Source organism: Marmota monax, unplaced genomic scaffold, assembly GCF_021218885.2.
Source record: "Marmota monax isolate L192 unplaced genomic scaffold, Marmota_monax_Labrador192_F-V1.1 WCK01_AAM20220418_F8-fsc00223, whole genome shotgun sequence".
Taxonomy (NCBI): domain Eukaryota; kingdom Metazoa; phylum Chordata; class Mammalia; order Rodentia; family Sciuridae; genus Marmota; species Marmota monax.
This window is the reverse complement of record NW_026692990.1, coordinates 1227063-1243900: the sequence shown is the minus strand read 5'-3', so window position 1 is coordinate 1243900 and position 16838 is coordinate 1227063. Positions and strand designations below refer to the sequence as shown.

At 34.7% G+C, this 16838-nt stretch overlaps 1 protein-coding gene and 1 pseudogene across 3 annotated transcripts in view; one reads left to right on the top strand and one right to left on the bottom strand.

The window, feature by feature from the left end:
- The window catches only part of Wnk3 (WNK lysine deficient protein kinase 3), a 187214-nt gene that overhangs the window by 60687 nt on the left and 109689 nt on the right, over positions 1-16838 (bottom strand). The gene's annotated exons all lie outside the window — the stretch shown is intronic.
- LOC124098049 (non-histone chromosomal protein HMG-14-like) lies at positions 14648-14919 on the top strand (annotated as a pseudogene).

Genomic DNA, 16838 nt, shown 5'->3' with positions numbered 1-16838 from the left:
GGAAGTACTAGAAGAGCTTTACTCTGCCAAAAAGTAAAACAATACTTAAAAGAATGATGAGGACATATCAAAAACAGAGAGGACCAAATTGAAGGAGCTCCTACTGTCAAAATCTGGGACAATTTGGGCATCAAAATAATAATAGTAAAAGAATATAACCCATTTAATAAAATAAGAATCCATGACTTCATACTCATAAGAACAAATGAACAAATAGAAAAGGAAAAGCTCTCATTTACAGTAAAAGACAACTAATAAATAAAGAGGGATGATAGAGTTAGAAAATCATAAATGGATGACAAATCCAGTAGATGAAGGTTGAATAAAGAACAGGATATTTACTAGTTTCAAAGTTTCAAAGCAATCCTACAGATTGCTTTTTAAGTACAAAGGCAAAAAAAAGGTAAATTTACACTGGAAGAATTTGGAAGGCCTAACCTTAACAAAGTAATCAAACTTAACTTCCCCAACACTGGAACAAAGCAACATCACATGCCTTCTACTACTATGTGCAAATAAAAACACATTTAATGTACATGATTTTCCTGAAAAAAATGTATAATCTGAATCTAAAGAAAAGGAAACTTCACATTGATTCAAATTGAAGGGCATTCTGTAACATAACTGGCCTTAATTCTTCAAAAATATCAATGTTTTGAAAAATAACGACTAAATAAATATTCATCAAGCAGGGTGAAGTTGCCATAAAGGACATCATAATAATTAATGAAAATGTTGAGGTGGATAATAGATAATAATATTATATTATTATCTGTTAATGTTAACATTCTCTAAATTGGTCACTATATTGTAGTTATTTAAGAAAATGTCCATATTTGTGTATGTGTCTGTATGCATACACACACATGTGATGGCACTGGGGATTGAATCTATGGCCTCACTCACGCTAGACAAGTGATCTACTATTGAACTATACTCCCAGCCAATGTCCTTGTTCTTGTACTGAAATATTCAGAGGTAAAATGGCATCATGTTTGCAACTAGCTCTCTCATATGATTCATGGGGAAAAGCATAGGTAGATGGGTGGATTATTGGACAAGGGAATGGACAGACAGATCCGTAATCTAATAGTGCCTTTTATCATAGCCCTCTTTATCATTCATGTTTAACATCAAACTCCAAGGACTCACTGATTCATTTTGCCTTCTTGGTGCCTCTTAGCACAGTACCTGGCATATTTTAGGGTTCCAATAAATATCTGAAGTTAGAAAGAAATAGGGAAGGAAAGTTTGACATGGAAATAAAGGCTGTGCCACAAAAATGTTTGTGAACTGATATTAGGATTCCTGAAAATCAATCATTAAAAAATAACACAAAGGAAAGAAAACAACAAGGTATAAAGCTTGTTTCACAGTAAATGTTCAAAAAAATGTTAGCTATACCTGTATTTTATTATAGTATTATATGTAATACAAACTAGCAGCAAGTTAGTTGTCTAGGAATAGGGGAAGGATTAGGTAAATAGGAGTGTTTATCATACTACCACATGGCTATTAAAAAGTGAAATCATGAAATCATGCCAGGTGCCATCATGTCTGCCTGTAATCTCAGCAACTCAGGAAGCTGAGGCAGGAAGATTAAAAGTTCAAGGTCAGCCTCAGCAACTTAGCAAGACCCTGTCAAAATTAAAAAACAAAACAAAAAAAAAAAACAAGGGCTGGGGATATAGCAGTGGTAAAGTACCCATGGTTCAATCCCTAGTACCTCAAAAAAAAAAAAAAAAAAAAAAAAAAGCTAGGGGGAAAGGAATCATGAAGGCCAAGTAAAGGCAGGGGAAAATACACAACAATGAATGAAAAACAAAGCAGAAAATAAAACTGATGGAAAATTAAAACCACTTATGAAAAAGTCTAGAGTATTTTCACAAATTTTACAATCATAGCCATGTTATAGAAACAGCATTTTAGGCAACCCTCCATTTCCCAATTTTTATGTTACTATATACATTTTATAATTTAGAATTTTTATGAATACTGGGTGCCTGCCTTTACATTCCATCTTTGTGTTAGCACCACAGTGGCCATGGACTTTACATGCCTGAGACTTCTGGGCAAAATTTTGGGCAACAACTTTATCAGAAGCTGAGATACTCACTTAAATTGCCCAGAATAGAGACTTTTTTTTAAAAAAAAATGAGAATTGTTAAGGATAGCAAGTACATAAACCACTGATGGGATGACAATAAAGGAAGTCTTAAAAATTTCTCACACTTCTAATTTGAAAAATTTATCCTAAAAAAACAATTAATAATATATACAATATCGTGTACAACCACAAGAATGGGGTCCTAATTACAATAAATTATTTCATGTATGCATAATATGCCAAAATGCACTCTATTATCATGTATATCTAAAAAGAACAAATAAAACAAATTTTTAAAAAGACATAGCTATAAAAATATATCACAACATGGAATATAGTTATAAACAGCAAAATATTGATATTTATCTCCTTTACTTACTCCACTAAATAAATAATGGTATAGCCATCCTCAGGGATGTTATGTAGCTCTTTGGAAAGGGAAAAATAATACAAGGGGGAGAAATGAATGACAGTAGAGGGGGTAGAGAGAGAAGAGGGGAGGGGAGGGGAGGGGAGGGGGGATAGTAGAGGATAGGAAAGGCAGCAGAATACAACAGACACTAGTATGGCAACATGTAAATCAATGGATGTGTAACTGATATGATTCAGCAATCTGTATACGGGGTAAAAATGGGAGTTCATAACCCACTTGAATCAAAGTGTGAAATATGATATATCAAGAACTATGTAATGTTTTGAACAACCAACAATAAAAAATTTAAAAAAAAACCATATATATATATATATATATATATATATTTAAACATACTTCTTTTTTTGCTGTGCTGGGAATTAAACCCAGGGCCTCACACATGCTAGGTAAGTGCTCTATCACTGAACTAGACCCCCAGCCCTGTAAGATAATGTTTTATGTGAAAAATACCATAAAAGTGTAAATATGTTATGATTACCTTAAAAATACATCTGTGTAGGTGTATACTAAATGGTCTGGAGGAGTATATCCCAAGACATTAAATAAGTTTTTCTATATTAATCCTGAATTGGTAATAAGAAAAATAAATTCAACTTTGTATAAAGAGACTTATCAACCCTCAAATATGATAATCTTAGGGCAGGTCCCCATTATTTCCATATATAATATTTTAGTAGTTTTAAACAAAAGTAAAAAATGAAACATTAAATTGAAAAGACATCTATACAGCTTTGCTCTGAGGTAGAGGCTGGTTTTTCACTAGATCCCACTTATGGAAGAAAACATTGCCTTAAAATTTGGGGTATATTTCCCAGATCTAAGAAAAGAAAAAAATATAGCACTCAACAACCTGAAATTCTAGCCCTATTCATGCCTGGATTGGATGATATTCCCTGTCACCCAAAAAGAAAGCTCACTGGTCTCAGATTCAATGCGCATATTCTGAAGTCCTTTCCAATCAAGAGCATTTAGTGAGAACTGTCCAATCCTGTGTGTCATCATGGAGGAGGAGGGTGGGCTTTCACTATTACTTCTTATCTCCTGAGTTCTCTGTTTTTGCCATTTGGCTGGACTTTGGTCTCATGCTTCAGAGTCTCAGATTACTCTGCTGTGCAGAAGCTGAAGATCCCAAGCAGGCCCAACTCCTAAGCACAGAGTCTTGCTGAGTTGCTAAGTGCCTTACTAAGTTGCTCAGACTGTCTTGGAATTTATGATCCTCCTGCCTCATCCTCCTCAGTCACTGGAACTACAGTTGTCCATCACAAGACCTGGCTCATTTGCTTTTTAAAAGCACCAACTTTCATATTGAAACTGTTAACATTCAGGGATGTAGCCACTGATTTTACTGAAGAGGAGTGTGAATGCCTTCAGCCTGCTCAGAAAACTTTATATAGAGATGTGATGTTAGAGAACTATAGAAAATTGGCCTTCCTGGCAATGACTCCTTATCATACCCAAGAATACTCACCAGAGAAGGGTATAAAACATATATTTCACAAAGTTATAAGTGGAAATATAGAAATTGTTATCTTGACCGTTTACAACAAAAGAAAATATGGAAAACTACAAGTGAGAGAAAACACCACAAATCATATCAAAAATCAGGCTTTGTTCACAACCAGAGAATTTATACTGGAGAGAAGCCCTACAAATATAAAAAATGTGGCAAAGCTTTTTTTTTTTTTTTTAAAAAAAAAGATCATATTTACTACAGAAGAACACACACTGGAGAATGTGATAACGTTTTTAAAGAAAAAAAATCAATCTATATTATGCAAAGCAGGATTTACTCCGGAAAGAAGTCCTAGAAATTTGAAAAATATCGTAAAGTATTTAGTCAAAAATCAAACCTCATTTAGCAAAAAAGAATTCACACCGGAGAAAAGCCCTACAAATGTAAAGAATGTGGCAAAGCTTTTAGTAGAAAAACAGGCCTTATTTGCCACAGCCGAACTCACACTGGAGAGAAGCCCTACAAATGTAAAGTATATGACAAAGTTTTTGCTCAAATACAAATCCTTATTTGCTACAGAAGAACTCACACTGCAGAGAATCCCTACAATTGTAAAGAATGTGGCAAAGCTTTTGTTCGAAAAACAGGCCTTATTTGTCACAGGAGAACTCACACTGAGGAGAAGCCCTACAAATGCAAAGTATTTGACAAAGTTTTTACTCAAATATCAACCCTTATTTGCCACAAAAGAACTCACACTGGAGATAAGCCCTACAAATGTAAGGAATGTGGCAATGCTTTTAGTAGAAAAACAGGCCTTATTCACCACAGCAGAACTCACACTGGAGAATAGCCCTACAAATGTGAAGGATGTGGTAAAGATTTTAATCAAAAATAAAACTATATTCACCACAGTAGAAGTCCCCTGGTGAGAAAGCCTCAAAAATGTGAATAAAGTTATAATACTTTTAAAGAAGAATTAAACCTTATTAACAACAGAATTTATACAGAAAAGAACCCCTACAAATAGAAACAATGTAGCAAAGCTTTTAATAAGAAATCAAAACCTTTTCACCACTAGGCTATTTATTCTGGAAAGAAGACCTACAATTGTAGAGAATGTAGAAACATTTTAAATTATATATCATACATTACTAGACATCAGAGAAAACACACTGGAGAGAAGCTCTACAAATGAGACCATTGAGAATGGGTCAACATTTAATCCTCACCACAATAATCATAGCAGAGATAAATTTTTGAAATGTGAAAACTGACAATGTGACAATGCCTCCAAAATTTATTCACCAATACTCAGCACATGAGGATACATACTGGTTAGAGAGAATACAAATGGGAAAAAAAAAAAAAGTTTTCAAATCCACATGTTTCTTAAACACTACTGATTTTTGGAGAATTCATTGTTCCCAGAAACCCTAAGAAGTTAAATAATATTTCCAAAACTTATTCAAATTTTAAATTCATCAAACATCTGAAAACTCATACCAGTAGTGAACATTGAACAGATTTTGTCGAAAATGTATGCCTTATATAACAACAAAACATTTACAATAAATACCTTGACAAATGTAAAGTCATTAAATATACATTACACCTTGATGTGTATGAGGATCAGTAAAAGACAGAACTCATTTAAATATAGAAAATGAATCACTGTCTTTAACTTTTGCTTAAATTTATTAAACATTATCCAGTTATTTGTAGAAATATCAATCTTAAATATCATACATGCATAGTGTAGAAACCTCATCTTTGAAAGCATATAAATTTTTTTCTAAATCAAAGATTACTAACTATTTTCACTTTTGAATACTGGAGAAAACAATTATAAGAAATCTATTTTTTGATGTTTAACACTGAATTGTAATATTTTAAACTTTATTTTTTTATTGCAGCTTAAATTTAGGGATTTTAAAACACTGAGTCACATTTCTAAGCCCTCTCCCTCTTTTTTGAAATTTGAGACTCGTCTTTCTAAGTCGTTTGAAACCACACTAAGTTGCTGAGGCTGAATTTAAACTTCTGAAACTACTCAGCTTCCCAATTTGCTTGGATTACAAGCATGGACCATCATGCCCAGTTTACAGTGCATTTTTAACCTATATTTACCTAATGTATACAATATGTTCTTATAACTGAATATTTGTTTATATGTTGACACTCATGTATGGCATCCTGTCATTAAATGACAGACATCACAGTGTTCCACTTGATTAAATGTTCTATGTAACAGTAAAACATACCATTGAATATAAAAAAAAAGAAAAGACATCTACAAAAATGACTCAGCACCTATTAGTAAACAGTAATTTTAGAAGTATTATAAATATTATAATAGAACTTAATTTGAAGCTATCAGATAAAAAGACAGATAAGCCAAAATCCCATGATTCTGAGGACTAACACAAAGCAACATTAATAATCCTATTAATGACTATAAGTCGTCATAAAATATAATTAAATATAATTCCAAATAATTGTCATAGTAACTATATTTTGTTTCTCTTAAAACACAAGCTTTGCCTCTGGACTTATGCATTAGGACACCGTGTTACTGTTCCATCTTTCTGGGACTCACCCTCATTCTTATGAAGTTTCTTTTTTGTTGTTGTTGTTTGTTTGTTTTGTGGTATTGGGGATTTAACAGGCTGCTACTGAGCAACATCCCTAGCCTTTTTTTTTTTTTTTTTTTTACTTATTGAGACAGGTTGCCGCAGTCTGGCTGGTCTTGCTAAATTTCCAAGGTTGCCTTGAACTTGCAATCCTATTGCCTGTCTCCTGAGTATCTGGGATTACAGCTGTATCCCACAGTGCCTAGGTGAAATTTTTTAAATACAAACATTTGTCAATTTGGATACATTTTGTTGAATCTTATATGTACAAAAATATCTACTTGCTAAGGTATTTACTCTCAATTTCTAAACAGTGATTATGTTAAAGAACTATTTATTTAATGTATAATTTGAAGCTAGTCTAATATATCCAGGAAAGAAACAATCCCTTAATATGGGTTGACTACATTAGAGGGGAGAGGAAGGCACAAAATGGTACACAGTCTTCATCCTTCCCTCCATCCCCCAACTTGAAGTCCAAATGTAAGTCCGAATACCAATCCCTTTTCCTAATGAAACTTTGATAGCTGGATATCTGAGACTTTGATAACCTGCTAGCAACGTCCAATAAACCCAACGCATCCCTGGATACTCTCCTGCAGAATGAGGACAAGGCTAAAATGAGAAGCAAAAGCAGGTCTGGATTTCTATGGGCCACACCATTCTCTTCTTTCTATCTTGGCACTTAAGATACTTTTCATAAATTTGCTTGAAGATTTTTCTGCCCCCAAGCTACTATAAGCAAAAGAAGAATCAATAAATGATTCCAAGGAATACCTAATACAAAGACAATTTATCTACCTCACAGAGGCCCTCTACTAGGTGCAAACTGGTTCTTTCTCTTTTACACATTCACCAAGCCTCCTCTCCCTCCATCAGTAGATCTCAGTCCCACCTGCACTTTAGAAAATAACCAGTGAAGAAGAAAAGGAGAACAGAAAGGAAAGAGGAGAAGAAGAAAAGCTAAGCACATGGACAACATCCCAGAGATTCTTATTTAGCTATTCTGGAGTGAAGGACAACAGTAAAACTGGGAGATACTTTTAAACATTTTATAAACTGCCTCATGGTATTACTGGCACTCCCTTTCAGTACATTTTAGCACCCCTTATTTATTGAGCATTTATTACATGCCAGGAACTTTTCACATTTTAGCTTATCTAATCCTCAAACCCCTAGAAGGTAGGAGTTTTTCTAACATAATTCCAGAAAAGTTCAATGACTTGTACACCGAAAGCCCATATATACATCAATCACAGTCCATAGCATTTTACTATAAGTTCATTATCAAGCAATTCACTATCAAGCAATCCATTTTATTATTACACATTTCAAATTTAAGTTGCAAATAAAAGATAGTTTTCAATTTCATTTTACAAACGAAAAGAATCAAACATGAGAGAGATTAAATAACTTTCCTCAAATCATGCACTGAATAATTCAAGAGCTAGAGTTCAAACTCAGGTCTAATACAAACGGACTAAAGTCAATATGTATCTAGACTACTCTGTTTTATATATACATGGTATATATCTTCTTCGCAGGAGAATGTTTGTTAATTTAACTGAGTTAAATTATCACTGTAAATGATGTCCAATTTCCATATTTTTGTATTTATATGGAATCCATCTATAAAGTTATGGAGTATCTAAGCCCCATTCTTGGTAAAGCTAACATTTTAAATAATGAAATTTACCCTAAAAAATAACTGTTCCAGGGGATGTGGTTGTGGCTCAGTGGTAGAGTGCTCACCTGACATGTGTGAGGCCCTGGGTTCGATCCTCAGCACCACATAAAGATAAATAAATAAAGGTATTGTGTCCACCTACAACTAAAAATATTTTTAAAAATAACTGTTCCAAAGCACAGTTCCTTAGAAGTAACTCACACAATAACACCCACGTTATTAAATTAACACCAAGTTTTTCTCCAAAAAGATAAAAACATATCAGTGCCACAAAGACCAAAAGATTTTTTAAAAAATTAAAAGAAGTTAGGAAGATGTTTCATTAATTTTGAGGCTTATAAGAACTAGATTAAGGAGAACCTAACTGTACAGAGAGTTAAAGTTCATACTTTAACCCTAATATTTGCCCCCACTTGATTAACCCAAGAATCTGTACCAACTAGCAAATTGATCAGGAACTAGTACTGTCTTAGCCCTCCAAGCTTTTAACAGATATTTGAAAGAACAATTAAAATTTTTTGGTTGTTTTGTTTTAATGACAGGTGTTGGCTAAGTACAGTGGCGCATCCCAGCTGCTTAGCAGAGTGAAAGAGGAGGATCACAAGTTTGAAGAGAGGTAGATTCATTTATTTATGAATTTATTGAAACTAGGTCTCAAAATAAAATTTAAAGACAAGGCTGGGGTGCAGCTCAGTGATAGAATGCTTACATAGCATGTGCAAGGCTCTGGGTTGAATTCCCAGTACAGAAAAAAAGGCAGGACAATGAGGATTATAGATGGAAAAGGAGAGGACTGACAGAGCCATTTGGCATTCTGGAGGGTAAAGCTCTTTCATATAAAGCCAAAGTGGGAAGGATATCAAAAGGAAAAATTGGGGTACTTATGAATGTTGGAGATCATAGTCTTTAATATATGTGATTATTTCTTAGCATTAGAGAAATCATTACGGAGATAAAAGTATACCCCATCTCAGTACAGAATAATGACAACAGAGCAATCCCTACTAATACAAAGAAAATACACATCTCCTTGTCTTCAATCTTTAAATCTGTAAAAAGGATTTAAACATTGCTGAAGAGGATGATGGAAGTCAAAAGAAAATCTTTATAAAGTCAGAGGGTTGGGCAGGGTAGTCTAGATTTGATAGAGCTTTACAGGTAATTAGGTACAGCATTGAAACTTTTTTTTTTTTTGCATGAGATGGTTTTGCATAGAGCTGAGACATTTTAAAAGGACCATTCTGCTTCATATAATGAGAAAGATGCTATAAAGGACCAAAGGCAGAAAGAAGAACAATTGGGAGGCTCCTGGAATTATTCAAGTAAGAGATGGACCACACCAACAAAAAAATGGTTGAAATGTGAGAAGGTAGGTTAAAGATATACTGTTAATATAAAAGTGAAAAGACTTCTTGATGGTTTGAAGGGGATTATGAGAGAAAAAGAACAGAACATAACTATAGATACATGGCTTGAGCAACAGGAAATAAAGAGTTGTCATTTCTTCAGATGGGGATGACATGGAAAGAGCAGATATCCAGTGGTAGGAAATGGAAAAAAAAGTATTTGATTTGGAAAACACTAATTTTGAAATGGCATTGTACAATCAAGTGGAGATGTTGGATGTACACTGGAGATAGATGACAAAAAAAATCATCATTTGTCAGAAAAAGATATAGAAGTGATAAACAACTATATGAAAAAATGTTCAATATCTCTAGTAATTGGAGAAATGCAAATCAAAACTACCCTAACATTTCATCTCATGCATTCAGAATGGCAGTAATCAAGAACACAAAGAACAATAAGTGTTGGCGAGGGTGTGGGGGAAAAGGCACATTCATACATTGCTGGTAGGACTACAAATTGGTGCAACCATTCTGGAAAGCATTATGGAGATCCCTTAGAAAACTTTGAATGGAACCATCATTTGACCCAGCTATTTTATAGCAGCTAAATTCAAAATAGCTAAACTGTGGAAGCAACCTATATGCCCTTCAGTAGATGAATGGATAAAGAAACTGGTATATTTACACAATGGAATACTACTCAGCATTAAAAGAGAATAAATTATGGCATTTGCAGGTAAATGGATGGAGTTGGAGAATAACCTGCTAAGTGAAGTAAGCCAATCCCAAAACACCAACGGCTGAATGTTCTCTCTGATAAGTGGATGCTGATCCATAATGGGGGCGGCGGCCACGAGAAAAATGGAGAAACACTGATTAGACAAAGGGGGTGGGGAGGGGACATGGGGACAGGAAAGATGGTGGAATGAGATAGAAATCATTACCCTAGGTACATGTATGACTGCACATATGGTGTGATGCTATGATGATTATGTAAAATCAGAGAAAAGAAAAGTTGTGCTGCAACTGTGTACAATGAATCAAAATGCATTCTGCTGTCATATATAACTACTTAGAATGAAAAGTAAATTAATAAATATTAGATCTATTCCCCCCCAAAATCATCTTCTGGAACATAAAGATAAGTTATAAGTATGAAGCTGTGTATATATGTACATGCATGCACATGTACACATACACACATACCCACTTGCACACATTTCCTGTCCTGTTTGCTTAGAACCCTAGAATAATGACTGGCAAGTAGAGCTAACATACCCAATACCAAGATTTTTTTTTTTTATTTTTTATTTTTTGGTACCAAGGATTGAACTCATTGGCACTTAAACACTGAGCCACATCCCCAACCGTATTTTGTATTTTATTTAGAGACAGGGTCTTACCGAGTTGCTTAGTGCCTCGCTGTTGCTGGAGCTGGCTTTGAACTCATGATCCTTCTGCCCCAGCCTCCTGAGCTGCTGGGATTACAGGCATGTCTGGCTTTCCAAGGTTTTTCTTCTAAATTACATTACCCACTAAAAGGAATCAGAGCTCCATAGAGATATAACTTAAATCCTGGTCTGGGGCAGGCAAAGTAGAAAATGAGCCTGGAATATCTTAGAATTTAATGAATGCTCAAAGAATGATGAAGAAATGACAAAAGGACATTAAGGGACACATTGGACATACCCCCCAAATATGGGTCATTTTAACTATCCAAATAAACAGTAATAGTATATTGTGACCTAGTAACAAAATAACATTGCATAATGAGATAAATAAATGAAGGAAAAGGGCCACTAATTAATATAAAGAAGAATGACAGGGTTAGAAAATAATAAATGGATGCTGAAACTACTGAGTGAAAGTTTGATGAGGAAAGGAAGATTTACATGATCTCGAAATACTGCCCCCAAATAACTTATAAAACTCTAAAAGAAGAAATGGCAACTTCATAATAAAAAAGACTGACAAGACCTACGTGAGCCACATAATAAAAGTTAAATGCAGCAATACTGGGATACACTGACATTTCTCCTGATATAATACACTGAAAAGAATACAACATTATTTACATGGTATTCATGCTAAAAATGTATGCTCTAAATTTAATAATGAAAAAAGTCTCCAGACAGACCCAAGATGAGAGCCATTCTACAGAAACAAAGAAACACCTGGCCTCTGCTTTTCAACACTGACAAGAGAAACAAAGAGTTTCTGGGGAAGTAGCTTAGTAGAGTACACGCCTAGCCACAAGAGGCCCGAGGTTCAAACTCCAGCACATGCATGCGTGCATGCACACACTCAAAAAAGAAAAGAAATACAAAGAAAGGCTTAAGAACTATTCAGGATTGAAAAGAGACTTAAAACCTAAAACGATAACCAAATAAAAAGGAAGTCTTGAATAGACATGATACAAAAAAGTATATGAATCTCTAATAATTATGTTAACAGCTGTTCAACATCACTACTAATCAGGGAGATGTGGGTTAAAAACCACAATATATACTATCAGCTAAAATGTAAAAGAATGACAATATAAATATTGATATGGATGTGGAGTAACTGAAAGTCTCATATATTGCTAATGTGAATATTCACATACAACTGCTTTGAAAAACGATTCAGCATTATCTTACATAGATACATGTGTCCTTATCCTATGACTCAGCAATCCCACAATTAGGTATAAACCTAAGAGAAAGGAGTACCTATGTTCATCAGAAAATATACAGGAAAACTCACAACAGCTTTATCTATAAGAGGAACAAATCAGAACTAAACCTAATGTAAAATAATAGGAAAACATATAACTGAATTATGATATATTCTACAGTGGAACAACTCAGAAATGAGGAAAACTACGATATATGCAAAAATGTAGATAAAACTCAGTTTATCTTTTTGGGTGCTGGAAGTGTTCTCCATATTCATTTGCATTTCATGAAGACACCATATTTCACCACATAATCATCACCACCATATTAGTTTATATTCACAAGTATTCCATGCATCTTAATCTTTCACCAAAGACAGTTTAGCAATAAGTGATTTTAAGCAATACTGGCACAATTTTAAAAAAAAAACAAGCTTCACATGATGGTTGCATCCCACATTTTGGGGGAGAAAAGGTATTAAAATCTATGACAGTTATGCAACAAAATAGGATACACATGTAAAAACTCATCAAGTTGTATATTTACAATTAGAGTGCATTAATGTATATATATCCTATTTATCTCCATAAAAAGAATGTTTTTAAAAACTGATATGATCGAATTCTTATAAAACACTAACAACTGGGCTCATGTACATGTTTACATAGAAAAATAACTGGACAGTGCTAGAACTGTAGCTCAGTGGCAGAGAGCTTGCATAAAACATGTGAGGCACTGGATTCAATCCTCAGCATTACATAGAAAATAAATAAATAAAATAAAGGTATTGTGTTCATCTATTATCTATCTATGTTTATATCTATATGTTTAGATATAAATATAGACATGAAGAAAACTACCTGGACAACTTTAAGGGCGTTTATTTATTTATTTTTGGTACTGGATATTGATCTCAGGGGCACTCGACCCCTGAAACACATCCCCAGCCCTATTTTGTATTTTATTTAGAAACAGGGTCTCACTGAGTTGCTTAGCACCTTGCTTTTGCTGAGGATGGCTTTAACTCATGATCCTCCTGCCTCAGCCTCCCAAGGCACTGTGATTATAGGCATGTGCCACTGCATTGGCAAGGGTTTTATTTTTGAGAAACAGAAAAATAGATAACTTCAACTTTCTTAATATTTTATGCATGTTAAAATAAAGTATTTGAGCGGGGAAATTTATTTGTTTATTCGTTCGTTCATTCATTTATTTATTGATTGATTACAGGGAATTGAACACAGGGGCACTTGTCCATTGAGCCACATTCCCAGCCCTATTTTGTATTTTATTTACAGACAGGGTCTCACTGAGTTGCTTAACACCTTGCTTTTGTTGAGGCTGGATTTGAACTTGTGATCCTCCTGCCTCAGCCTCTGGAGCCCCTGGGATTACAGGCATGTATCACCGTGCCTAGCTGGAAAATTTATTTTTAAAAGCTATTTTCATATAAGGAAATAAAAGACCTACAATAAGACATACAAACCTGTACACCAAATATTTCACTTATAAAAATAAAGAATATCACCTAAATTGGGCATGGTGGCACACACCTGTAATCCCAGAGATTCAGGAGACTGAGGCAGCAAGATCACAATTTGGAGGCCAGACTCAGCAACTTGGTGAGATTCTAAGCAACTTAATGAGACACTGTCTCAATATTAAATGGGCTTTATAATGATAGTTTAAAAAGCTACTGTGAGGATTTCAGCTCAGAGCAGAGCCTTATACACAAACTCCGTGAGCGGAGATCTTTCATTCTGTTTTATCAGAAAGCATATATGTCCTACTTCAGGAAAAGTAAAACATTCATTTACAAAAGAAAGTCAATCTGCATCCTAAGCATTTTAATAAAAAATTAAAACAAAACAAAAAAAATCAAAAGGCCTGGAGATGTAATTCAGTGGCAAAAATCATCCCTGGGTTCAATACCAAGTACAAAAAAGAAAAAAAGAATACTATCTATAAGCACATAAGAGGGGAAAGGGAAAAAAAAACATCAAACTGGCCTTGGACTTAAGATCTAACTAGAAGAAGACAAAAATAACAAATGTGCAGAAGGAAAGAAAAGGTTATAATTTTTTTTGTACCCAGCCAAGTTATTTTTCATTTGTGAATGTAAATGAAAAATCAGTTTCAAGTACCCAAAGAATCAAAAATTGCATACCCAAGTAACCTTGAAAAATTACAAAGGCATTCTCCAAACTACAGGGGCGTTTGACACCATAGAAGGATCAAGAATAAGGAAGTCAGGCAGCAGCTCAGGTGGTAGGAGCAGCAGCAGCAGCCAGGCAGCGCAGTTTCAGAAGGCTCCCATGAGCCCCCAGGATGCCCAAGAGGAAGGTCAGCTTGGCCAAAGGCCCAGAGGAGGACAAACCTGCTCCTCGCAAGGCAGACACGAAGTTAAGGAAGGCAGTGGGTAAGGATAAATCTTCAGACAAAAAAGTTCAAACAAAAGGGAAAAGAGGAGCAAAGGAAAAACAGGCTGAAGTGGTAACCAAGAAACTAAAGAAGATTTACCTGCAGAAAACGGAGAAACGAAAAACGAAGAGAGTCCAGCCTCTGATGAAGCAGAAGAGAAAGAAGTCAAGATTGATTAATCATACACCATGTCTTATCAATGGTCCCTTTTCCCTTGTTGTACAGCCCAGAGGAATATTTTTATCAACTATTTTGTAAATGCAAAAAATTTCAGTAGCTCTAAAAACATTTTTAAAAAGGAGGGAATCCCACCTCGTCCCATTTTTTAAGTATAAATGAGTTTTTAAGTGAAATCATTTGCTGTTTGTTTATTTTGGGATATAATCAGAAAATAGTGGGATATTAAATTATGGGAGGCTTGGATTATCTTGGGTGTCCACTTAACATTCCATACATAGGTGGGGGATTAGTTTAAAATGCGATAATACAAAGAATATTAAATGGCCGTTTGGAGTCATTGGTCTTCCATTTAATGTCTTGAATATTTTAAATTACTTCTATTCCTGTGTTTTTTAGTTGAATTGTTTTCTAAAGACCAAACAAAATTCCAATGACATTCCTCATAGAAATATAACAAGCAATCATGAAATTCATCTGGAAAAATAAGAGACCCAGAATAGCGAAAGCAATCCTTTAGCAGGAAGAGTGAAGCAGATGCCATCACTATACCAGAACTTATTGACTATGCTACAGAGCAATAGTAACAAAAATAGCATGGTACTGGCATCAAAACAGACTGGTAGACCAATGGTACACAATAGAGGACGCAGAGACTAACCCACAAAACTACAATTATCTTCTTTAGACAAAGGTGCCAAGAACATGCATTGGAGAAAAGATAGCCTCTTCAACAAATGATGCTGGGAAAATGGGAAATCCATATGCAACAAAATGAAATTAAACCCCTAGCTCTCACCATGCACAAAACAACTCAAAATGGATCAAGGACTTAGGAATAAAAACAGAGACATTGCATCTAATAGAAGAAAAAGTAGGCCCTAATCTCCATCATGTGGGAATAGGCCCCAACTTCCTTAATAAGATTCCTGTGGCACAACAATTAAAATCAAGAATCAATAAATGGGATGGACTCAAACTAAAAAGTTTCTTCTCAGCAAAAGAAATAATCTGTGAGGTGAATAGAGAGCCTACATCTTGGGAGCAAATCTTACCCCTCACACATCAGATAGAGCACTAATCTCTACGGTATATAAGGAACTCAAAAAGCTAAGCACCAAAAAAACAAATAACCAAATCAATAAATGGGCCAAGGACCTGAACAGACACTTTTCAGAAGATGATAGACAATCAATCAACAAATATATGAAAAAATGTTCATCATCACTAGCAATTAGAGAAATGCAAATCAAAACCACTCTAAGATCTAAGATCTAAGATCTCACTCTAGTCAGAATGGCAGCTATTATGAAAATAAACAACAATATGTGTTGGTGAGGATGTGGGGGAAAAGTACACTCATACACTGCTGGTGGGACTGCAAATTGATGCAGCCAATATGGAAAGCAGTATGGAGATTTCTTGGAAAATTGGGAATGTAACCACCATTTGACCCAGCTATCCCTCTCCTAGGTCTATACCCAAAGGACTTAAAAACAGCATACTACAGGGACACAGCCACATCAATGTTTATAGCAGCACAATTCACAATAGCTAAACTGTGGAACCAACCAAGATGTCCTTCAGTAGATGAATGGATTAAAAAATGTGACATATATACACAATGGAATATTACTCAGCAATAAAAAAGAATAAAATCTGAGTTAGAGATGATAATGCTAAGTGAAGTTAGTCAATCCCAAAAAACCAAATGCCGAATGTTTTCTTTGATATAGGAGGCTGATTAATAGTGGGATAGGGATTAAGAAGGCAAAAAATATAGTGGGATAGGGAGAGGGAGCATGGGAGGAATAGACGAACTCTAGATAGGGCAGAGGGGTTGGAGGGGAAGGGAGGGGGCATGAGTTTATTAATGATGGTAGAATGTGACAATCATTATTATCCAAAGTACAGGTATGAA